Here is a 27,533-nt window from a genome sequence, read left to right on the forward strand (position 1 = left end):
TTATGGGTCAAAATTAATGAGATTAAGATTTAAAGGAAGAGCAGGACACTTGCCTGCCGGTCCCAATGTCTTCCAAAATTTGACCACTTTCTGAGCTTTGAAATCAGGACAAATCATGAAGGGAATGACCAACAGATTCCCTCAGTGCAGTGAGGCAGGACAGGATCTCTGTAGAGGGGCAAAGGCCAGTGGAACATAAAGCCAAGAAGTGGCCGACGATGCTGAAGCTGGGGGCATAGGTTTGTGTCTGGGCTGTGCATTAGAGGTCGGGGCTGCGCTGACACTGAGGGACACCAGGGTCCCTGTGGGTGTAAACAGCAGTTTGAGATAATGACATCCAAAAGGTGAGATGAGTTCAGACCAAAGGAAGCCTTTTATTATCACTAAGGGTTCTGTCTGAGAGTTGCGTAAAGCTGTGGGAGTTTCTCAGGAAAAGGTACGGTCTACCTCGCAGTGCCCAGGTGGCCTGTCTAGGATGATCGGGTCGTCCTGATCAAGGAGCGGCACAATCGCCAGCGATGGAGGCTGGCAAAAGCAGTGAAGAAAGCTGGTCCTATAAAAAAATGGATCTCAGTCCTGGCAGGGAAAGGAAATTACTTTCTGGAAGCAAAGATAAAATTTCCACAATCAGGATTACATGGGGAGGTGAGTAGTCAATGAATATGAAATACTTGGAGCCCAGTTTGGGGTGTCAGATGCCAGGCTGGGCAAATCATTAAAAAACAACCAACCCATTTGAGGGAGTGGGGTTCTGAGGGCCATAATCCAGCTTGAGTATGGATTGTCCTAGACAATGAAATTATTTTAAAATGTTTATTCAACTAACTAATATTAACTATAAAAACAAAATAATAAAAAACTATAAAAAGCAAAACAGACTAGTTGATTGATTATAGCAAATATTATAAAAAGTCAATTTTAAAATACAAGATAGGCATAGCATAAAATCAGGATGCTGAGGTCCCTGGGTTTGCGTCTTGGCTGCACCACTTCCTGTGAGACTTCAGAAAAGCTACTTAATTTCTCTATACCCCTGTGCCTCAGATAGCACGTGTCTCAAAGGCGTATTGCAAGGATTAAATGAGTTAATGTCAGTAAAGTATTATACTTAGAACAATAAGTGGTAAATATTAATAAGTGCTATATAAACATTTGCTAAATAGAAAGAAATTAAATTAACACTCAGGTTGATGAGAGAAATATGAAAGCCTATCCCAACATATAAATGGGCAAAGAACATAAACAATCACATAAGGTGATTTTCAACATTAATAATAATCAATGGGTGCATTTTAAAACACAAATTACCATTATAATGGCAATACCACTATAGGCAAGATTTAATGGTTATGTTTCTCTATTCCCTCATAAAACCCTTAATGTTTATGTGAGGTACACTTCTAGATACTGGTAATATTAATAGAAGAATGAAGACCTCATCCTTCCCTTGAAAATCTCACAGTTTAGATGAAAGACAAACATGGAGCAATAATTACTCATGCACACATCCAAAAGGTTATTGGAACACAAAACTGGAAATTATTTACTCCACTTAGAGAAAAAAAGGAGAGTAGGAGGAAATGATCTGAGAAAGGTAATTCCAGGCCAGATTATAGCAAATCCTTGCATAGCATTGCTAGGTAACATGGCATAAAATGAAAATGATCATAACTGCTCTTCATCATCTAACATTGAGAAGTTAAACCCAATATTCATAATGGCCATGCCTTGACTTGAGGAAAACAAAGATGCTCTTAAATGCTTAGTCCTTGGGATCATTACTTCTGGAGAGTTAGGAAAAACCAAGCACAAGCATCTCCTTCCAGTTTGGAAACAATTTTGCAATGGTACTATAGATTCATAAAGGGGCTTATTTAACCTTATAATCCTGGGAGTTTATTCTAGGGAAATAAGGAAGGTTATTTACAATTAAAAAAAAACTAGGAATGCTTAATGCAACTGTGGTACATCAATTTGATGGAACATTTAGCAGATTTTAAAAAGATGAAAATTTTGGAATTCATGTAGAAATGTGTAAACATGTTATGATATCATGTGAAATGAAATAGTTGAAATGAATCTATGATATAATTACTACTAAGCATGTGGGAAAGACTTAAGGAAAAAATTTAAATAGTTGGCATGCTTAGATTGGTACAATAGTATTTATGTATTTTTGTGATTCTATTTTTGATAATTAAATTTAGTGTAAAAGAAAGCAAAGAAAATTTCTTTCTTTCTTTTTTTTTTTTTTTTGTAGAGACGAGGTCTTGCTGTGTTGCCCAGGCTGGTCTTGAACTCCTGGGCTCAAGTGATCCTCCCACCTCGGCCTCCCAAAGTGCTGGGACTACAGGTGTGAGCCACCACATCTGGCCAGAAAATTTCTTCATATAGATCCAAAAAGATAAATATTGAATTAAGGAGATTAATTTGACAACAAATCAGATAAAAAGGCCCAAGGAGTTTAATCAACTGAAAACTCAAAATGAAACAACCATTTAACATCACTGTCAAAAAAACAAAAGCAAATTACACATTAAGGAGCAAAAGTACAAGAACAGGACTTATAACAGGGTGGTAGTACCCCCATCTCAGTTGTCATCTGTCAGACGATGCATAAAACTTGCTTTGTTCTAGAAGCCACATTTTAAAAGCAATATAGGCAAATTGGAGTACAGTCAGATAAGGTTGAGAGAATGAAATTGAAGAATGTGCCGACATTTAACTTGGAAATGGAAAGGCAACATGGGGATGGGTAATGTCATAGTTATCTTCAAAAATTTTAAGTGCTGTCTTAGGGAAGACAGAAAGGACTTTCTTTATGGAAATCCAGGAGTCTCAATCAGTGGACATTGTAGGAAGGCAGGTCTAGGTTTACAGAATTAAGGCCATTTATAAAACACTTTAGTGCTATTTAAGGCAATACATTGAAGTTTGTGGGATTCACTGTATTTTATTTTTTGAGACAGAGTCTCCCTCTGTCACCTGGACTAGAGTGCAGTGGCATCATCATAGCTCACTGCAACCTCAAACTCCTGGGCTCAAGTGATCTTCTTGCCATAGCCTCCCAAGTAGCTGGGACTACAGGTGTGCACCACCACACCTGGCTAATTTTTTCTGTTTTTAGTAGAGATGGAGTCTGGCTCTTGCTCAGGCTAGTCTCAAACTGAACTCCTGACCTCAGGTGATTCTCCTGCCTTGGAGGATCTGAGAGTGCTAGGATTACAGGTGTGAGCCACCAGCCTGGCCCACTTTAGTACTATTTAAAACAAAATAGTCTGTGATGAAAGACCATTAATTCCTTGGAGTTAGACTGATTTAGCCAGGTGCTGTCTACAACCTATTGGAGATATTGCAGAGGGGGTGAGAGTTTGGAATAAATGTTGATTAACATCTATCCCAATACTGAAGGCCAATAACTCACATTATCCTCTCAGGAAATCCACAACTTGGCCTGATTTCCAGAACCTGCAGAACCTACTTGTTACTTCTTTTTTTTTTTTTTTTTTTTTTGTATTGTGCTAAGGTTAATTGGGCTGCTGTGATTAGTAATGACAAAGGGCTGGGTACGATGTTAGACTGACAGCTGAAATGAAGAAAGTTGATATTTAAGGAAAAAAAGGATGACCTGAAGAAGGTGCTACTGTCAAATCTTTAGTAATGAAAAGTTAGATGAAAAACAGAAACATTGTGTTATAGTAACCGTTCCAATCACTGACATTTTGCAATGAGGAACATTTTTATTAAATTTAATTCCAGTAAAAATTAAATCCATTTAAATCCTCAGAAAGAATGTTGAAGGTACATTGCAGAACCTTGAGAAATAGCTATGGGCTCACATAGTTTCTGGCCTTTGAAAATGAAAGATACACTTAAAAATATATCTTAAAGTGAATTCTTTTTACTTGTGGAAAGCTAATTTTTGAACTGGAAATTCTTTGTGATTAATTATTAAAGACCAGTCTTTTCAAAGTTTCCAATAAAATATCATATTCATTGCTTTCTGCCTCAATGATTTTCATAGGACAGTATTACTTTCTTTGGTGTAACAGTATGAACAGAGTCAAGGATTAAGATTCTTATTGTTTTCATTCAAGGTTTTGTGTTTTAATGGAATGATTTGTGGCAAACTACAAGGACATGATTCAGCCAAAGGAATGCTCTGCATGTCTTTTGGTTTGTCTTCTCATGACCCTTGAAGTGTTGCACTGTGTAATCACTGAGGAATGACTACCATTTAAGAAGTTCCTTCTCACAATAACTCACTTTACTTTAGATCTTAGAAGTTTTGTTTTAATGTGGAAATTTAAGACTAATTGTTGATACCTGTTTTTAAAGTTCTTGAGGACTGTAAATACTGTGTTTAGTTCTCTAATGAGGGGAATGGGTGCTATAGTAGTTTAATTAAAAACGCTTGATTGAAACTATTTTATATTGTGGCAAATTGATTTTGTGGCTCCAAAAGAGATGACCCATGTAGCCTACATTTCACTTCAAGACAATTTGGCTATGTCCTTCCTGTCTAATGAGATTTTGTATTGTTTTGTTTTGGTGTTTGTTGTTATTGTATCATCAGGAATTTTGCTGAACTTGAAACTTTGATTCCATTTAAACTTTATGATCTTTCTTCTGAAAGAAAATATATATGTATGTATATATATATGTATGTGTATATGTATCATATGTTGGTTTATGTTATTTGTCATTTCAAAAAATGGCTCAGAAATTATTCCATTTTGCAACATTTTCTTTTGGCAAATCTCAGAACAAATTGTTCATATTTTAAATCTATTTTTCCTTAGTGATTGGTAGGCTTGGTATCAGATATAAGTAAATTAAAAGAGACAAAGTTAATTAGTTTCAGTATATAACATGCTGATAGCCATAAATATTTGAAAGTTCCCACTGCCAAATAAACAGACAGCCAGATAAAACTGGGCTATGGTTTTACAGGTTCCAACCTTTATCATATTAAGCTTTAAAGCTGATATATGGAAAAAAATCTAAATGGATTAAATATGAACATAATGGCATGTTTGTTTATTAGATTGTTATAGTTCCCCACTCTCAGAAAATTAGCATTCAGAAGAAATACTTAGTGATCAACAAAATGCAAGGCGGGGAAGTAGAGCTTAAGAATTATGAGAAAACATTTTTTTCTCCAAAGACTTATAAGCAGGTGTCCTTATCATGCACAAATAGACACAAATACACGCCCACACATGCCATCCATCAACAACTGCTGCTGCTCTACCCTATAGACCAATTCTGTTCTTGGCTGATGGCCGTGTATTTCTGGCCTTGGGCTTTGACATTGTCCTTAGAAAAGGAAACAGATGACTGGAGGAAACTGTTCCAAGAAGATGTAGGTCTAAATTATCAAAATAGCCAGCAATCCCAGGGAGAGAAATGCACTTATGTCTTACAGAGCCTGAAGCACTGCTCGTGGTATTCTTTGATGGCAAGAAACAAATAATGAGTGGCATTAATTGATAGAAGAGACCTTGTAGGAACTGAGAAGTTGTTTCACATCAAGTCTGAATGTTCCTGCTTCCTGGCTACATGTTAGGAATTTTAAATTAGTAATATAGTAATATTAGAAATTAGTAATATTAGTGAGAACATATTTTGAGGTTTATTCCAGAAGGTATTTGAGTGCAAAGAGATAGAAGAAAAGACCTGATTAAATGGAAATTCATACAGTCCATGTTCCTGGTTGGGAAGTCTAAGTAGTGATATCAATTCTTCCTAAATTAATTTAAAGTTTTAACATATTTAAACACAATGTCAGTGACATTTGGAGAAACATATACCAGTATTACTATGAATAAACAAAGAGATGACATATGACACAGTTAACTGATGAAGACCCATTTGCCCGTACCACCCACTTCAAACACATGGCAAGTCTAGGTAAAATATAATACAAAAAGCAAACATCTAAAAATGAGAGTGAGGGGGAAAAAAACCCACCAAGAAATGAAAACAAAAAACAAAAACCTTCCATTCAAAATGACCCCACAAACCAAAATTCCACCATATATGACCAAACTTCCACAATGTGTGAAGAAATTTAGTCTCAGAAAGCCATTTGTGATGGTTAATTTTATTGTCAACTTGACTGAGCTAAACGATGTCCTGCCTTTGGGCTAAGACTGAATTACATTACTGGCTTTCCTGATTCTCTAGTTTGCGAACAGCAGATTGTGAAATTTTTTGACCATCATGATTGTGTGAGCCAATTCCCATAATCTCTCTTTCTCCTCTTCCATCTCTCTCTCTCTCTCTCTCTCTATATATATATATATATACACACACCCACATTATGTATATGTGTGAGTGTGTGTGTATATATATCTATATCTATATCTATCTATATATATATATATCTTATTGGTTCTGTTTCTCCAGAGAACCCTAATATACCTAATACGCCATTTAACAAAATCAACACTAGAACATGGATTGTCCTCAGATTAAAATAATATTATAAATAGTTGGACAAAAGCTTTAAAATAAATATATGTAGAATGCTCAAAGAGTTAAATTAAGGAATCAGAATAATAAAAAAAATGATATAAAAAGGCAAAAATAAATAAAGTGGACATAAAAATAAACATTTAGAGGTTGTAAACTAAAAAAAGTCACCAAAATTAAAAACTTTAAAAATAAAACAGTCTGGATTGGATTTAGTCAAAGAGAGAATTAGCAATTTGAAAGATGGTATTGAAGAGTTTACTTAGAGTGACAAAAAGATAAGATATACGAAAGAGTAGTTAAGACATGGAGACTAGGTATTGCAGCTCTAATATATGCCAAATAGAAATGCCAGAAAAGGGAATGGAAGAAAAATAATATTTGAGAAATAATAGCTGAACTAGAGAAATATATGTTATCATAACAAAAGTGCATTATGAATATGAAGCAGAATAAATTCAAATCAAGATATGTTATGTTGAAACTGCTGAACATGAAAGAAATAAATAAAATTACTGAACCTGCCAAGAAGAAAACATAAATTACATTAAAAGGAAGCACTTTGAAACTGGTGACAAATGTCCTCAGCAACCATGGATGCTAGAAAATAATGGGGCAATATCTTTAAAGTGCTAAAGGAACATACCAGCCAAATTAAAATTGTAGGTGGATAAACTATTATACAAAAGTAGGGTAAAACTAAGATGAAAGTCGGACATGAGAAGAGACTTTACCCCCATAGACCTTTTCTAAAGTATTGTAAAAGTATTAAGAACAGTGAATGAGGCGACTGGAGGTAATGGAGTCCAGGAAACAACTGTTAAATTCAGAAAATAACATATTTAAAAAAGGAACGATTAAATGTAATTTACTGTTTAAAAATAATTAAAAATTATTCATTAAAAAGAAAAATAAAACAACCCAAGTGCCCATCAATACATGAGTGGATTAATAAAATGTGGTATATGTATACCATGGAGTTCTACTCACCTATAAGAAACAATGGTGATATAGCACCTCTTGTATTTTCCTGGAAAGAGTTGGAACCCATTCTACTAAGTGAAGTATCCCAAGAATGGAAAAATAAGCACCACATGTACTCACCATCAAATTGGTTTCACTGATCATCACCTAAGAGCACATTTAGAAATAACATTGATTCGGTGTCGGGCAGATGTGGGGGGGGAGGGGATGGGTGTATACATACATGATGAGTACGATGCGCACTGTCTAGGGGATGGACACGTTTGAAGCTCTGACTCAGGGGTGTGGGGGGGCAAGGGCAATACATGTAACCTAAACTTTTGTACCCCCACAATATACTGAAATAAGAATAAAAAAAAGATCTTTTCTAATCAAGTATGTAAAAAGAAAAGAAAAGAAAAATAAAACTCTATATAACATCAACAAGATTGTAGATACAGTGGCTGAAGAGGCAAACTGCAATAATTTGAGAGGAAGATAGAAGTACTGAGAAAGCCTTTTAATTCCAGCAGAACTTGGTCAGCCTGACTGTTAGAAACATCTACATATATCTATAAAAAATGTTAAGAGTAACCACCAAAAGTAAAAATGCAACATATAGTTTCCAAATCAGCAGAGGAGGGAAAAGGGAGGATGTGAAATAAAAAATTCCAAAAAGGGCACTAAAGGAGGTAAAAACAAGAACCAAATAATAAGAGTGATAAAAAGCCTCAAATAAGATGTATAAGTAAATTGAAATATATCGTTAAATACCAATGAATAAAACTCATAAATTAGAAGAAAAGAGAATTATCTAATTAGTTTTTTAAAAATCCAGTAATATACTACTTTTAGACACAATTCAAACAAAGGTACACAGAGAAGTTGAAAATCAAATGCTGGGAAAAGATATGATATTGATACGTAAGAGCAATATTAATGTCACAGATAGAATTTGAGACAAAAGTATTAATAGGGATCAAGAGGAATGACATAATAATACAAAGAAAAATTCATCAAGAACATAAATTAGAAACTTCTAAGTACTGAACAACATAATCTTGAAATATGTAAAGCAAAAACTGAGAAAATAATAGGCAAATTTGACAAGTTCACAATTATAGTGGGTGATTTAACAAAGCTTTCAAAAACTCACAGATCAAGCCAACACAAAATCAGTAAGGATACAGAAGATATTAACAATGAAATAACAAGCCTGATTTAATGGATATATATGGAACCCTGCACCTTCTAATCAGAAAATATACATTCTTTTCAAGCCCACATTGAACATTTACAAAAATTCACCATGTACTAGGCCAGAAGGAATTCCAGTAAATTCCAAAAAATCAGTATAATATCTATCAAATTCTCTCAGTATAATAGAATATTAGAAATCAACAATTAAAAAGTCAAAACATATACTGCTGAAAACATACAGGAAAAGTTTAAAAAACGATGAGAAAAGAGTTGCCAATCATATATGTGAATATACCTTAGAGATACAATACTAAAAACAGTGTTGCCCACTCAAGAATTGACAGCCCAGAAAGAGACAACAGAATATATAGAATTATATATATAGTGCATAAATGTAAATTTATGTATGGCATAATAATTGAATAGTAAAGAAAGAAATTCAGTAAATTGTATTGAAACAATTATTTCACATTTGGAAAAATTCCTTTACACCTTCATTTTGTACTATACACAAAAATCAATTCCAGATGGACTAAACAATTGAGTCAAAGAGTCAACACAGAAAATAATAGAAATAAATATCATATCTCTAGGTAAGAGAATATTTTTTAAGCCTAGAAGCAAATAAACTATTTGATATGCAAAAGATAGACTTGCATATAAAGCTTTTCTAAAAACAACTTATGTACATTAAAATGTCAAAAATTTAAGAAAACAGAAAAAAATATTTGTAGCACAGATTCGAATAAGGACAATATCTATAACTATAAATATCACACACAAATCAATGAGAAAAACATTAGGAACTTCAGTAAATAAATAAGCATTGGAAAAAATGGATTATTCACAGAAGGTGAAATACAATATAAATTTTTAATTTTCTATTTAAACAATGAGATTTGATTTTTCTCTAATCAAATGAGTCAATACCTTAAGCGTCTATGAATCTCTGGTGAGATTGTCTTGTACAGAGCTGGTCCTCAGTCTGGCAGTCTGCATCGAGGTGTTAGTAAGGTTTTACTTCTAACCCAAAGTATGGACAAAATTTTATTCACAATGACTCTTTCACCCTTTATTTGAATAGTAAAAACGATCAGATCCTGATTACAAAGGATTTGACTATATTATGATTATAGAGTTTGATCATATGAAGTTATGTTTATATTCCAGGAAATAGTGTAATATGTTTTGTCATAATTTAAAATAAATCAGCATATTGAACTATTGATACAGTATCATTTTAACTACATAACAAATTAAAAGGAAATACATGATCATGTTAATTATATTCTTCTTGGAGTTGAATGGTAGGTAATTTTTATTCTTTGAAATGCTCTCCTGTATTCTCCATGTAGACCATATATTACCTTGTATTAACAAGTAATTAAAGTGAAAACAAAAATAGGCTTGAAATGGAATAACAGACCAGCTAAAAACTTCAAAGATAAAAGAAGTAACAATTATACTCTGATGTCTTATCATATAATTGGATTTCTCATTCAATTATTAGTAAATATTTTGTCAGTAGCTAAAGCCCTGCTCTCACTAATGTTTATCATGTATTTTGATGTTATTGTTTCTCCAGGACCAATAAGTTCATTGATCAGCAAATCTTGACTGACACATTTTGTTTTAGGTAGGTAGCTTCTCTCTGGCTCAGTTTTCTGGTATGTAGAATGAAGAGTGTGCTTTTCAAACTTTACTGTGTACGTGAATGAATTGGGGATTTTGTTAAATCACAGATTCTGGGTCAGTAGTTAGGCAGCGAGAGTCTGCATTTCTACACAACTCTTATTTTTAGTAGCAGGGTTCTAGAGGACTCTGAAGCACCCAGCAGCTATAAGAAGTCTATGCTTTCATTCCTTACTGTTAAGGGAATTCCTGCAGAGGTGTGGGGCTTAGGACTAGTTATTGTCTCCCTACCAACAATTTTATCAACTTGGCTGGAGGGCAGAGTTGGGAAGTGACATCTGCCAGATTGTGACTGTCAGTATGGAAGAGACAGTTGAACGGTGACAGCGGAGGGAGGAGGAAATGGAATCGCAAGCTGACATGAATTCTATTTTATTGACCCTGAATCCTCCCCTGTCTTCTCACTGGAACTAATTAAATAGGTCCATCAGGCTGATATGTGACACAGCTTCAATCCCACCAAATTGTAATATTACATTCAATTGTCCCACTCTTCCAGGCCCTCGGGACTCTTTTACCCAGTGGACTCGTGCCAGGCACTGAAGGCAACAGAAAATAAGGAGGCTTCATTTTTTTCTCTCTGGAGGGGCTTACACCCTGTTTGAGGAGGCAAGAAAGTGGGAGAAGCCATAAGAGAAAGTGAGAAAAATTGGGGTATCGTCCTTTACTCCAGTCAACTGAGGACATAATGTTAACCTTGCTTTGTTTGAAGAAATTTTGGGGTGGTGTGAATTTTATAAGAGGAAACATTGCATCTGAATGGATCCTAATCAAGTCAATTGAACAAAGGGAAGAGTCCCAAGAATACCTTTATTACTAAATGAGAACATTGATTTTCATTGCAAGACATAGACCCTAAGGATGAAATGTGAACTCTTACAATAAAGTTGATATTCCACTTTACATTATTATGAGGATCAAACCGTATATTTGGATTATTAATAAATGACACAAGTTCTAAATTTAGAATACTAAACTATTTTCTGTTTTTACTTCAAGAAATATATTTGAAACAATTATTGGCCACCAGAGAAACAAAGAAATCTGGTTTGACAGTTGGTAAGGCAATTAAAAACAATGGTTTGGTATTCCTGTTGTTGAAACTGTTATTGAAAATACTTTTATTGGCCTGACATCAGAAGTGCACAGTGTGACCCTGTGAAACCTGCTGCATAGGAAACTGATTTCAGATTAGTTCACAGAGAACTCTCGTGTCCTTGGATAACATCCATGCTCTGCCCAGTGGACTTTCTTCTGTAGGCTGCTCTGCCGGTTAACCGCAGCTGTTACCAAAAGGGAAAGCTTCGGGGTAACGAGTGCTCAGTTTTTTGTGAGGCAGAAGAAAGACAACTCTCAAGGGAAAAAAAGATTAATGCTCCCAAATTAGGAAATTTTAAACTTCCACTAAATCCAATGGTAGTGGTTAAAGCTTTTAAGTGTCCAAGATGGAATTTAAACTACAGAGTTATGGAATTTCTGATGGGATTCAGGGAGATAGGAAAAGACCAAGGAGGTTTTTGGGAAAAGGTCCCAAGACCCCTAGAATCTGGCTGGTCCTCACAAGGCTTAAAAAGTAATATGTGCAGCAGAGTCCAAGGTTAAACATACTTCTATGAGATACTATGAGTTCCCTCCCACATCTTTCCCCCGCTGATATTAAATCACTTTCAATGAGTTATATCATTTCCCCCAAAACTTTTTTCATTTGTAATCTTTCTTGAAAACCAGACTAGAAATCGTTTTCAAAAGTACATCTTAAAAAACCTTCTCAGTGACCTCACAGCATACCAAGTATTTAGGTCAGTCAGATTTTGGAGTATTTTCCAATGTAAATGAGAAAGTTTTGGCACACACTCCGGGCTGCAAATTAAGAGCAGGCCTGAATGAAGCCTATAGTCTTTCAAGTAAAATCTGGGGTCATTTTGGAGGACTGGAATCTTTTTCAGACCTGACCTAATCTGCATTTATCCTCATGGAATTCTGGTGAAAACAATTGATCCCCCTTCCAGGAAGCATTTGATGGCTTGGCTATCAGAGCCTTCTGGGTTTGTGTCCACTGCAGACAGTCCCTCCTCTCAAGGGCACGGCCTTCCCAGGTGGCACACAGCCAATGACTCATGGCAGTGGGATGTAAAGGACCAGTGCAACACCTCTCTCATGAACCACGTGCACTCTAGCTCCCCATTGGGGGATTGGCTGAGACTTTGTTGTGCTGTATCATGGTTTGGCATATTTCTATGCCCAATTCTGCCCCTGCCCCGCCCCACCCCCTTACACGTGAGTTGATTTCTGCATCCAGAGAAGCCAGTCTGAGACATTACCAGGGGTGGTTCTAGAGCACAGGTGGTTAGATGGAGCTTTGGAATTGGATCACTTGCTGCCCAGGCAGCAATGAGGACTCTGATAGTGGTGGTGGACGGGCACAGTGCCCCTGGCACTGGCTGTGAATTAGGACGGTATGCTGGTGGAATGGGTTTCACTAGCAGGTGTGATTTATCAGGCATGTTGAGAAGTGTGAGGAAACAGTAACTACAAAGAAAATGACATTGGATGGCTATTGCTTAGCAACATGGGTACATTTGAAGATAAAGAAAAGCTACAGGTTAAGATAAAGTGTTTCTATCAATAGACAATGAGCTAGGATTCAGATAAATGAATAAGGAAACACATTTCTAGGCTACAAAGCATTTTGTATAGGTAACAATTCTCTGGAAGACCAAAAAAAAAAAAAAAAGAGTTTAGAAGGGAATAAAGATTTCAGAATAGCAAAAAAAAAAAGGTGAGAGATTCTCTCCATTGATACAACTTGTTGAAATAAAGCTGATTATTTTTGGTCACTGTGCTTACCAATCTTTTTTACTTTCTTACCTTTCTTTGTGATTTTCAGGGGATTATCAATATCTATATTTGTGAATTTCAACTGTGAATATTCAAATCCTTTTTACACATAAATGCGTCAATTGACTGTTCTTCATTAAGCTACTTGTCATGATTGCTAATAACTAGATGTGTAAAGTGATAATGCATCTCTTTTGTTCATATTAGAGATAACTCTTGAATTTTTTTGATCTGAATGCATTCCACATTGCTCATCCCAAAAGCAGAAAATGTGAGCATTTTTCTGCCTTTATTATCTTGTCAAGTAGAATTAAGGCACCGAATGAACATAATAAGCATTTTGTATTGGGTCAAACACTGTGTTTCTCAATCTCCTGACAGAGAAACTCTCCTACTCTCCTTTTCCTGAGTGTTTTCAGAATCTTTTAAAATTATTTTTAAAATAAACAAAGTTAAAACTACCAAATATTAGAAGATAAACACTCAGGATATAAGAACATCAGTTTAATGTCAAGTAGAGATATAATAATGATACCTGAGAGATATATATTACTTCTTTCATGTTTATTTATGGATACCTTTATGCACTTGCCATTTTAAAATAATAGAAATTATCTAAGAAAGTTTTCATGGGAAAAGAGACAGAAATGTTCACTTACTCTTAGAAGAAAGAGATCGCTCAAACAAGCTATGGACTCTACACTGAGTGCGTTTGTTAAGGATAGCAGAAACAGTGTAAGATTTGGGATTCCTTTTGGCTACCGATCTTGAGCATTTATTAAAAATTCTTATTGAACATTTGTGTATCCTCTTTTATAAAATGTTCAAGGTTTTATCCATTAAAAATTGGTTTGCCTTTTCCTTATTGAGCGATAGTGGTTCTTCATATATTTTGGATACAAGTCCTTTGTTAAATGTATGTATTGAAAAAATATTTTCCCTTTCTGTGACTTTTCATCTTCTTAATCCTGATTTGATTTTGATAAAGAGAATTTGTTAATTTAATGAAGTCTAATTTATCATTGCTGTTCTTTATGATTAATGTTTTTTTGTGTGTCTTATTTAAGGCTACCCCATGGCCATTAAATAGTCCCTGTTTTCTTCTCACAGCTTTTATATTTAGATCTACAATCCATTTGAAATTAGTGTAAATTAAGGGTCAATTTCATTTTTTCCCATATGGATATCCAACCATTTATTAAAAAGATTTTTTGTATCTATGTTCATGAGACAGATTGAGCTATAATTCACTTTTCTTCTAATGTCCTTGTCAGGTTTTGGTATCTGGATTATGCTGGCCTCATAAATGAGTTTAGAAATGTTTCTGGTTTCTCTACACTCACAAAAAGTTTATGTCAGATTAGTATTATTCCTCCCTTAAATGTTCAGAAGAATTCACCAGTGAAGCCATCTGGGCAGTTTCCCAAGCCAAAGTCTTGCTGTGTTACCATTAGAGCCCTCTAGGTATTCTCTAGCCTGTCTGTGCATCCCCCCACCCCCAATTTTTTGCTTGTTTGCTCAGTTATGAAGCCATTTTAAAGCCCCAAAGAAGCAAATGTCATTTCAAAAGATTTTCAGAGAGTATTCATATTAATTCCACAGAGGAAATTCTAGTTACAGTTTAGAAAACTAGGAATCACGTGTCATTTCTACATTTAAGTGGATTTAAGTGAATGGAAAAGGGAAAAAATATGTGTGATAAGTGTTCTTCTCTTTTCCTACAAAATAAGACAGCTGTGTCTGTGAACTAAGGACATATTTACTTATTTATTTGATTTCTACAAATGTGCCTTTACTAATGGGCACTGGGTATTGATAAAAAATAAGCATTGTCATTAAACAAGCAAAATGGTGTGGTTCTGTGGAACTGTGAGAGTTTTTTCCAGACAGCAATGACTGTAGTCCTATTTAGGAGAGTGGTAGAGAATAAATATTAATAAGTAGGTTGTCCAGGTATCTAACCAATATCACCACTGTCTGCTATAGGAAGAAGGGAAAAAGGACTGCTTCCATTAACTTAGCAATCCATTAAGTGACTTGAAAACGATTAGCTACTGCAGCAGGTTGGAATTTCCTACAGAGAATTAATCTCATTCTCTCTCTATCTCTCTCTCTCAGTTTTGACCTTCTATACTTACACTTCAGCTCCTTGGGCCTCCCAGACTCCCATCCCTCCTGCTAATACAGCTTAACTATGTGGTGCAGAATAAACTCTCATCTCCCATCAAAATCAAATGAAAACTATATGGTAAAACAATTCAAACAGGTAGAAAATAAAACCAATGCAGTCTATTGGAAGAGATACTATGATGATGCTTCATGTGGAGTTGTGTAGAGAGTGCAGGCCAGGTGTAGGCCTTGGAGCATGGGCTCCCCTAGGAGATGGGAAAAAAATCACTGGAAAAACTGGAAGAAAATTTGGGAGTTTTTAGGGAAGGTTTTAGAACAGGAAGAAGTGGTTGTAGTATGGATACCTTTGAGCTTCTGAGCCAAGGATATGTAATTGGGGATAATTTTATAAGCAAATTAAGTTACAGTTCAAGTGGCTTTAAGCAATTAGATGGATATGACCTGAAAAGGGAGGTGAACCTGTAGCTCAAAGAGGAGAAATTTTACTTTCTCATTAACAAGGAAGCTGAGAGAAATAGCTCTGCTTTGCAAGGAAGATGGAAGTACACGAAAATTAGGAGAGAGCTTGCAAAACTGCCAGAAAATGTCATCACAATGGTCAACTTATGCTAGAAAGAATATAGGGCACAAATTCATGTAGCTGTAACTCCCCTGCCTTGTGTGTAGTAAAATGTTAGTGTGTTCTATGCAGCGGACTGAACCAAGCGGGAGAGGATTACGGGAGAGTTGAGGGATCATGCTCCAATGAGTGTAGTTTCTTCAGGGATAACTTCTGGCCTGCTGGGTGTTAGAGGTAGAGGACAACCCAGGTAAAACTGTAGAAAGTGTTTTTGTAACACCCTTGGCCACCTTATATGACCCTAACCTCACAGTTAAGACAAAGATTGTTTACCAAGCTTAGAAGTGATCCAATTTGGTTGGCTACAAGAATTTCATGTGTAACCTGTTATCAGTGTCAGGCAGGGCAGGATTTACAGCTTCGCCTTCTTGGTAGCCTTTGCATTGCACCAGCCCAAACGGAAACCCCTGGGCCCTGACATCAGCACTCTGGGACTTTCTGTCTGATGATAGTGTTTCCCAGCTGTCACCAACCATGTGAAATTGTTCCCCACTGCACTTCGTGAAACCAGACCATTACGTGTACCGAGCCCCTCCCCTGCTTGCCAGTCTCCGTGAAGCAGGTGCTGACTGTGGTTCTTCCTCCTGTGCCTTCCTCATTGGGTGATCTGAATTCACACACAGCTTTGCTTCCGTTCCAGAAACAAATCAAAAATATTTTGCTCAGCCTCTTGAAGCGAAGTGCCCTACAAAGAGAGGGATGGAGCTTGATCTCAGGGTTGAATGTGGCTCTTAAGGCCATTCTTGGATAAAACTTAAAAAAGGATCCCTTCCCAACACTTTCTCTCTCTCTTTCTCTCTCTCCCCCCCAATTCCTTGTGGTTATGCTAGAGACAAGAAATCAGTTGGCAGGGAGTGATTGAGACTGAAGATTAAGCTACACTTGAAGATTACAGTAACTATTTTTCTAGATGGTGGGGGGGAGGGGTCGATAACCACTAATGATTCTGAAATATTCCACTTTTTTCAGCCCTAAACAGTTATTTTCTTTATTGCTTACATGCTGGCAAGTGAAAGCATCTAGAAGACCACACAGGTGAGACAGGCCAGAGGGACCTCCAAAAGGAAACAGCTCAGATTCCATTTGTCCCTTGCTATTGACCACAGACAGTCAACTCTGGGAACCTATTATTGACCCTCCTCTGGTTCCCGCTGAATGAGATGTAGTGAGAGTTTGAGCCCACACTGAGTTTGTTAAAGCCTTGCTGGTGGGCTCATTTATTGCTAACCCCACTGAGGTCACATCCTCTCACCCTGGTCTTCTGTCTTGAAGCTATAGTAAGTGCTTGGTGTCATGGAGGGATTGCTCTTTGATCACTCTGTCCTCTCTGATGAAGAGAGGAAATTGATAAACATTGACTGAACATGTGAGTGAGAGGATGTGAGGGCCTTTTGGCCAATATCAGTCAAGGGAATGTGGAAGAGCGGGCAACCAAGGAAGGAAAACAGCCTGGAAGAGTGGGCCAGGAGGTAGACAAGTCCGATGGAGGAGAGGTTTGAGGAATGAAAGTGCATGAGGATCTGCAAGGGTGGTTGGAGAGTTCATAAAACAGCTCTCCCTAGATGCTGAAGAGGGAGTCGTATCCCTTCCTGCTTCTTCTCATCTGCTCATGCACACCAATGGTAAGACATGAGTAGGAAGGACTGGGTGATTGACTCAAACCTATGTTAGGAGGTGAAGCCACCAGACCCCTCGTCACTCTTCCTTCTAGGTCGTGTGTGTGTGTATGTGTTGAGTCTCTTTCCTTAAGAGTTCTCACGTCCATCTCTTCTTGTCCATTCCAATGGCATGCCTTAATTTTGACCCTCACATCATTTCCTGCCTTGAAGCCTGGATTGATCTAACTCATTTCCCAGCCTCTTGTAGTAACTGTCCAATCCATCACCAACATTGTGACCAGAGAGATCTTTATAAAACACAGATCCCACTGTCTTACTGCCTTATTGACAATTCTTCAGTGGTCCCATTGCACCCCAAACTTCAGGCCTACAAGACACTGTGTGATCTCCTCCCTACCTACCTTTTCAGCTTATTTCTTGCCAGGCTCCCAGCACTGCTGAACCACTTCCAGCCCCAGAGATTTACGATGTGTTTCTGACCTCTGTGCCTTTCTACAAGGGTCCCCCATGCCAGGAATCCCGTTTTTTCTCTTTACCAACCTTCTACTCCTACTTATTCTTTTAGACTGTGCTCAGGTATCATCTTACCTGAGGAGCCTCCCTGGCATCCCCAACTATTGAGGTGCCCTTTCTGAGTGCTCTTTAGCAGCCTTTATTGTAGCAGTTATGACAATACCTAAACACTGGTGCTAGCTTGCTCTCCTCTGCTTTGACGATTACCTTCTCAAAAGCAGAGATTAAGACTAGAACAGTAAAAGGTACATAGTGAGTATTCAGTAACTATTCAAAAAAAAAAAAAAAGAAATAGTGAGAAAAAGTTATAAGGAGACTATACCAGAGATGTTCATCATTGCTGCCCTGCTCACAGCCCGTTCTGTAGCATGTGATCCTGTCCTTCAGGCCGAATGGATTTGAACCATCCATGGTCGGGCTTGGAAGAACCAGCTGAGCCAATCAGATTCATTTCTTGAGGCTTTGGACTTGGGGAATGAGAAACTGAATGAATTAGAAGAGGGAACTGGAGCTGAAGGCATGAGGTAGAGTCGGGACACAGAGGCATGGTGGAAGCAGAAATTACAGAAGTCAGTTAATAGAGAGATGCAAATTGAGCACATGCACATGGAAAAACAGAGATATCATGAAAGAAAAGTCAGGGAGAGACACAGAGAGGCAGAGAGAGAGTCTTTTGTGATTTCTGTTACTTCCTGCAAAATCTCTATATTTTCATAGTAAATATTAATGGAAACTATTCTGAATAAAATTCTGTTCCATGTAAGTAAAGGAGTCTAAACTGAAACATAGAGAGGAGAGAAGCTGAGAGAAGAGGAGAGGAGAGACAGAAAGGAAAAGAGCAAATAGGAATTGTTTTATACACCAACTTCTCCTTTCTCCTAGGCTTCTCTGTCTGCTTTCGAATTTAGTCCTTGCCAGAAAGGAACAAGGAAACCCCTCCTCTCTCTGCTAGCCCTGACCAGGGATAAAGTCCCTACAGTGTCTAATATCCGTCATTTCCTCCCTCCTGTGGGCTCACTTTGGTCACTGCTTTATTGCATTGTCATTGTGAATTATATATAAATAAACAGAGGTTGGAGGAAACACTGTAAGTCCCTGGTGCTAACATGAAGAAACTACTTAAGGAAGTTAAAAATGTTAAATACCTTATCAAACTTCAAATATAGTTCATATAAACCTAACTTCATAAGAAAAAAAATACAAAGAAATATTTTTGGCTTTAGAAAATTGATTACTAAATGTTTTTAAAATATGCATGAATTAAATATCAATGCTATCAAAGAAAGTTGTAAAATAAGTGATGAAAGGCAAAGATTGTTTTGTTTCTAATTTTGTATCTAAAAATTGTTTTATGGGTTGCTTGTGTGGTTAAAACTTAATGTTTTACTATGCAAAATTGACATAAGGATTTATAATGCCAAGAGATAGAACACTTATTTACTATTTTTTGGATTTATCAAAAGGAATATCTTGAAAGAATGTCTCTTGGCTAATTCTTAGTAAAGAAAAATTAATATACTTATGTGAGATGCCAAAAAACTGATAGGAGAAAGTAATAATTTATGTGTAGTTGGAAGCATAGCTAATATTTTAATAAATTTGTAGGAAATAATTTAAAATTTATAATAAAGTTAGATTTTGGCACAAATTTATTAACTATATGTGATAGCTGTCACGGGAAGACTTTCTTGGGGAAAAAAGTCCCCACAGCATGTTTGTATAGGGATGACCAAAAATTTCCAAGAAGGGTGGCTTTTGATTTATTAAATGAGGAGATTTACATTTAATTCTTGAATTCTTTCTTTATAAAAAGCAGAAGCTAGAAAACTGCCAACTAAAATAATGAGTGTGCAGTACAATATTTAATGAATCCTTTGGGGAATTCCATATATTTTTTAAAGCAGTTTCTTTCTTAACAAAGAAACACATTAAAAGATAGGTTCTTTTCTACAGGAGCATTTTAGTTGTATTATGCTTTATTAAGTTGTCTACGGCTAATGTAAACCAATCAGATTATATATACTCATAAGAGTGTAAGTGAAGAACCTATTTTTCCATCAAGGGCCATTGATTTCTAAATGTTAATCAGCTATGGGTCATATAAGAAGAAAAATAAACAACTTGATTTTTGTTAGAGAAATAAAAAATGTTCAACTCATCTGTTTAAAACCCAACTAGAAAGATGGAAACATCACTATGGATCCCATGGACAGAAAGAAGATAGCAAAGATAAAGTTTATTAATTTAAAAAAATTGACTAAAGAACTATATTCAACAAGCACAGAAAATAGTATATTGTTTCAATCACAAGTTCTAACCAATTCAGGAAGAAGTGGCACTCTCATGGTCACTGGCTCCTCTCCGTTGCTCCATTTCTAAGGAAACAACTTCCAAAACTTACATCACTGTCTATTCTTTCCCTAGATCTAAGAAAGGGAATTCAGTGAAAAGTCATGAACAATGTTAGAAATGCAATTTTACAATATGCACAATGGTTCTGCGGGTTTTAATCACAAGAAACTGTTATCCTTTAGAGACTCAACTAGAAAACCTCTAACAGGACCAGATGGAATAATTTCAACTACTCAATGAAGCAAATTGTGACTTAATGTTTTAGCATCTTTGTGGTCTTTGAATCTAGTCAAAATTTATTTTCTCCTGAAACTGACAGAGATCTCTAAATAGCCTTGATCCAGATCCAATCCTAAATCATAATTCACTTGTTGATTTATGTATCATATAAGACCTACAGATATCACTAACTTGACGGTATTTTATTATAGCTTATGTGGTTACAGAAATGCTGAGAGAATGTACTCTATTATAATTTCATGACTTGAGTGAGAATTTTAGAAGTAGCAAAGGTCTTAGGAACAATCTCATAAAACATCTCATTTTACAGATTAGGGATCTGAGTGACAGTGAATTTAGTGACCTGACCAAAATGTCGTAGCTAATTAGTAGCAAACCTAAGATTAGAACCTAATTTCTATAAATTAAGAGTTCTGAGTCAATAAAATATAAAGTGTTGATCTCAAAATGGAAATGAGAAAATATTCAAACACTTAGAGCTTTTATCAATCAAAATTTTGAGCAAGATGAGAATTAGCAATTTGACCAAAAGGAGTTAATTTATCAACTCAAACTTTCTTTGATTTGAACTAGTAGTAGCAATGCACTGTAACACAACTCAAAGAAACAAGAAATTTATTGCAGGATATGACTTCAGTTTGGATCTCTCCTTAAAATAGGAGCTAGTTCTATTTAGAAAGCAGGTGTGTTTTTGTGGAAAACACACCAGCTTTACAGTTTGAGTACATTTCAATAGAGCACTCAATTCCTGACAAAGGGGAAAGAGGAAATATGCTGAATATTTAATAATATGATGCTTTGTGGTTTCTCCCAAACCTCAACATAAAGGCAGTATTTGTTTGTCTTGAGTGATGATTATGTTTGAGGCATTATGTTCCATTTGGTATGTTATCCATACCATGTCAAAATCATTACTGCTGTGAGAGAAGAATGAAGTAAAACTGCAGTTGTTTGTGGTCCCAGAGAAGAGAAGTAATATTTTTGTCGTTGCATAAATCAGTTTCCACAGATAGAATGCATCTTCACCAGAGAGGAGCAAATCATAAAGTATTCCCCTTATTTGAGCTTGCCAACGTGTCCCTTCCCTAAAATGACTCTTCCTTCAAGAAAGAATGCTTGTTTGATTGTTTCGTTCACTTTACCTGATTCATTGATTTACTTCCCATCTTATAACAGAGGATTCAAGAAGTTTTGTTAGTATGCTTTTAGATTTCTATCAAAAGCAAGGCTGGAGACTCCCTACCTTGAACTTCATTCAAATATTTTGAACCTCCCTGCATGACATTTTTTTCTCTTGCCCAGTCCCCAAAAGCTATTCTAATTTTAACTTTTCTCCTGACAACTCCTCTAAAGAAAGAACCTGTGTTTAGAACTAATACTCACTATGGTGTTGCAAAAGCAAGCAATGTATTGATATTTTCCTCTAATTATTCCTTGCTTCTATTTAAATTAATATTGACATTTTGAAAGTATTTTATCATATCTCAAAAATTCAGTGCTAAATGTAAAAATTGCTTTTGTAACTTATGGTGAAACATCAAAACATTCTTTTATTTTTTTTGTCACAGTCCCTTATAGTATTGAACTATCAGGCTGTTCCCTGAGCATTTGTTCATTTCCATGATTTGTCTTCTTTATACTTAGGCATAGAGTTTGCACCAGGCATGCAAATAACTTTGAAAAACCATTAGGTGGCAGAAATTCTATATTGATCGGCCATTCTTAACTTTTATAATTTCTCCTTCCAGACTCTCCTGCTTACCCTACCGCTTCTTATAACTGAGGACGAGAGTGCTGTTGCCTTGCTAAAGCAATGACACCAAGATCGCGTGCACACTCCCATCACCCAGCACACAAAACCAGAAAGGAGGGGCATGGCTGTTTTAGGGAAAGTGGGATAATTTATATGAGAGGGATTTGTGATTGCAAAATAAAATAGTAAAAATGTAAATCTTAGTTATTGTGTTATTATTAGGAGTTGTTGAGGCCCGGGGCAATGGACTGGCAGGCAGGACACTGATCTCTAGACTAAACTCTGCCACTAACCACTTATATGACACTAGGAAGAGCATTTAATTACCTTTTTTTCTTTGTGCTTGTATCACTTCAAAAATTATTAATAGTCTAACACCAAACCTATCATATTACATTATAATGATGTACCTATATATCCTTCTCACCTATTAAAATTATGTTCTCCTTAAAGATAAGAACCACATTGCACACATTTCTGCCTTACTCATGCACAGCACTGTTACGGATACAAAGTAAGTGCTCAAAAGAACTTCGGCTGATGAATACAATTAACAAATCTGTGACTCTAAGGTTTTATTACTTAATTCTCACGAGGCCTGTCTTGACTTGTTTAAGACCCTACGCACAAAGCCTGGTGCCTGTTTGTTCCACATCTGATTTGAAATAAGCTCTGTGTAAGGAAGCGAGATGGAGGATGTAAGGTGCAGGGGACGATCTGACAGACAAAACCTCCGTGAAAAGTCGGCAGCAGCCTTACTCAGGGGAGGTATTTTATAAGATCACTGTCAAAGTTTACATGTACGCATGTGACGCTCCCACTGAAATGGGAGTTACGCGTGTCAGCATCTGCTAAACTGAGCCCGCCTTCCCTGTTTCTGTCAGGCAACTCACTCCCACGTGAAAACCACCACAAATGCTTGTACATGCTGTTTTTTTATAATTCATTTCTAAGATGTGCGCTTGCATGAGCACTATTTCTAGCTGGTCATTTTTTGTGATACAGGTTTCATCTGGGTCAAATGGCAGTGGCTGGTTGGGGCATTATGTTTAGAAAGATTTCACCAGGAGGATTCCATGAGAAGTTTTCCAAGCCTATGTCTAAGTTCTATAGAAGAGCGTGGTCTTGGTTTGAGATGCGGCAGTACGCGTGCCAAGGGTTCACCCTCTCTGTTGGGTATGTTTGACATTAATAATATCTGGTATTTATTAAATACTTACTATGCCAGACACTCACTCCTGTGAAGCACTTTATAACTATTAGTTCGTTTGGTGCTCTCAATAATCCTCTGAAGTATGTACAATTATTTTTTTTTTTTTTTTTTTTTTTTTTTTTTTTTTTATTTTTTTTTTTGAGACAGAGTGTCACTTTGTTGCCCGGGCTAGAGTGAGTGCCGTGGCATCAGCCTAGCTCACAGCAACCTCAGACTCCTGGGCTTAAGCGATCCTACTGCCTCAGCCTCCCTAGTAGCTGGGACTACAGGCATGAGCCACCATGCCCGGCTAATTTTTTTGTATATATATTTTTTAGTTGGCCAGATAATTTCTTTCTATTTTTAGTAGAGACGGGGTCTCACTCTTGCTCAGGCTGGTCTCGAACTCCTGACCTCGAGCGATCCACCCGCCTCGGCCTCCCAGAGCTAGGATTACAGGCGTGAGCCACCGCGCCCGGCCTATGTACAATTATTAAACCATTTTACAGATGAGGAAACTGATGCCCCAGAATGTTAAGTAATTTGTTCAAGGTCGCATGTCTACGCAGTAGCTGGTCTGTGATTTAAACACAGGCCATCATTTCCCTGGGCCTGTAAACCCGACACTATACTTTCTGTCCAGATATATTCACCGGGAAGTATCTTATTTCTCTTTGATATCAACAACAAAAAAAAAACTGATGAAAATATGAAGGCTCTCGAGTCCTCTGCCATCTGCCATGGCCTTTCCTTCAAGGGACAAACTGGCTGCAACTGGCAGGGGTACTCTGCCTCCTTTCTGTGTGATGCCACTATGTGGCATCTCCAACATATGCATCTTTACAAGGCATAAGTTTGGAAGTCTTAGGAGGCTGTGACATTATTGAGTTAATTGCTATTTCTTACCTTCTTCTCCAGCAAAGACATTAGCCATATTATTACCTGGCAAATGTTTTAGCTCTGAATGCATTTGCATCTTTAGTAAAGGTTCAATAAGGGGCCTACATCTCATTAACTTAACAGAGGTACATCGGCACATTCCAAGAACTTATGGGATAGTGCAAAGATGGACTTCACTTAGTATTTGGAACACAACAGGATATTATCACATGGGGAAAAATGGAAGATTTTTCAAATAAAATCCACTAGTACAGAGTTGGAGGGGCCCTACACCATAGGCTGGAAAAGCTAGACCATATTCCTCCATCTAGCTTCTTGAGATGAATGAGTGTTTGAACATTTACATAAGGTAGACCAAGGCACCTGCTTAAACCTCCATGCTGCATTTTTATTTATACATCCCTTATCTGTTTCCTTAGAAAATAATACATTTGCATTTCACCATATCAGAGAAAATGCTTTTAGCCTTTAAAAAGAAACAGTTTTTGCCACACATCTTAACAACATAAAGCATTCCTGATAAACTTATTTGAATTACAAAAGAGCATTTCATTAGTTCATCCCCTGCTAAAATATCTGGGACCACTCCTTTCTATAACTTTCGCTGACACTGACCTCCTCTTAAATGCTAATATTCCCCAAGATTCTGAGCTTGGTCCTAAGAACTTCTCTTTGCTCTACACACTTTCCCTTGGATCTTGCTCTCTTCATCCTATAGCCTGTTGATTGTGAAGACTTTTTTCAACACTCCCGCCCCAGTTCTCATTCCTATTGTGATGGTCTTAGTTCAGTCTAAATTCCACTAGACTGTGGCCAAGGCAACAATACTTATAGAAAACTCAATAAGGCAGGGCCTACACCTCACTGACTTGACAACAGGACATCAGCACATCTCAAGAACTCACAGCAAAGTGCATACATGAACTTCACTTATTACCATTTGGAACACAACAGAGTATTATGACGAGGAGAAAACTGGAAGATCTTTCAAATAAAATATATCTCAGAAGTGATCAGACTGTGATCAATGTTTTCTTTTAATTGTATGCAGCATTCTGTTCCCAAACCATTTCTGAAAAGAGGTATCCTCAGACAATGAAGAAAACATAATGATTTATCTCTAAATTAGCACCATATTACATTAAAATAGCTAGTCTCTCTTGCGACAAAGTCCATCAGGCCATTACCAAAATATAAGCATGTTGCTAAACAGGCATGTTGTTGAGGGGATGAAGATCCATATGCTCATTGATTGGCAAACATATTTTTGATAATACAATTTGAGAAAGATACTCATATGTACTTTTGCATTAATGCAGGTGTACACTGTAGCCACAAGAAGAGGACAAGTGAATTTTCTCAGTGTAGAGACAGAATTTTCTTAGCCCACACCTCCAAATCCCATGTCTATTGAAGTGCACAAATGAGTATCTAGTTAAGCTCAAAGTTCTGTGTCATAAAATACAGGAGAAAAGGCTTTGGCTTAGAAGTTTTGTTTTGTTTTGTTTAAAGAGCTGGATCTTGCTATGTTGCCCAAGCTGGAGTGCAGTAGCTATTCCCAGGTGGGATCATAGCACACTACAGCCTCAAACTCCTGTTCCCAAGCGATGCTCTCTCCCCAACCTCCCAAGTAGCAGGAACTACAGGCACCCACCACTGCAGTTGGCAGATTTTGAAAACTGAAGTTGCAAAATGCCCTCACTCACATTTATCCTCATATGACTTACTATGGTTAAATCTTTACATAGCTCCCTTTCACACATTTATTTTGTGCAGAAAAGTAACCTTACAAACCTGTCAGATTCAATAGACATTTTCTACACAACTACTCTGTGCTAGCGTCTGTGTCAGATAACATTAGCTACAAAATAGACCCTGGGCAAATGAAAGAGTTGATCTGTTAAATATAGTCATTCGATAGCATTCATTAGTATACATGTTTAACAAAAATAACTGGTATAATAATATTATTTTGGTATGATAATTATTATTTGGTATAATAATTTGGGTATAATAATTATTATTTGGGTATAATAATATTTAGATTTTAAAGCCATATTGAGCTTCTCATAAGACTACTCCTAGTGCAGAAAGAGGGATTTATAAAAGCAGAATATAGGGTATTTATCATCATGTTTGTTGTGGTTAGGTCACCCGGTTTGCCTGGGACAGCTCCTGCTGATGCCTGTTGCCCTGGTGAAGTTATTAATAGGACTCCATTTTACTTTCAAAACTGTCCTGATTCAGATGTCAAGTTGTGTGATTGTCTTAGCCTTGGCACATGTCACAGCTCAGGCAGGCTCAGGCCCGAGACATGCTGTGACTGAGCAATACGGCTGAAGTGGGGTCAAGAAGAGAACCACAACAGGATAGGAATGGGAGAGGAGAAAGACCTCAGGAACACATAACACACTAAAAAGGCCCAACGTGGTGTGTTTTGGTTTTAGAAGGTGTTACACAAGATCCAGTCTGGTGGTGGATGGGACCAGCGGCAGGCAGTTCTCAAACCCAGTCATATGATCCAGTTCTACGTAGGGCAAGACTCCGTGTGAATGCACAGAACAGCTGGTTCTGGTAGTGATGGTGGAGACTTACTGGCAGGAGCCAGGTGAGTCAGAACCCTCCAAAGTGGACTGATTTAAGGAACGTCCGAAGGCTGGGAGGGAGGCTAGGATGCAAGTTGAGAAAACTGAGGTGTAGACCTCATTGTATGGATCAGGCAATACAGCAGGAAGTAAGAGAGGGCTGCAATGCAGGGGTTCATTCCAGGAACACTGGATATGGGGTCCACAACAGAAAGACCTACCACAGTTTCAATCCACCGTGAGTGCTGCATCTCCTAATGAACAGCATTGGCTCAAGAGCAGGGTGTGCCTGAATAACAGGTGGAAGCCATCGTGGTAACTACAGATAGAAGGGGCAGGAAAAAGGGCAGTCTAAGTCCTCCTTTTGGGGAATAAGGAACAAATTCAAGAACTGAATCTCAAGGCAGGGTGCTTGACATATATTAGCTGTTTTATAAAGATTTATGAGTGAACAAATGCC

Source organism: Lemur catta, chromosome 2 (assembly GCF_020740605.2).
Source record: "Lemur catta isolate mLemCat1 chromosome 2, mLemCat1.pri, whole genome shotgun sequence".
Taxonomy (NCBI): domain Eukaryota; kingdom Metazoa; phylum Chordata; class Mammalia; order Primates; family Lemuridae; genus Lemur; species Lemur catta.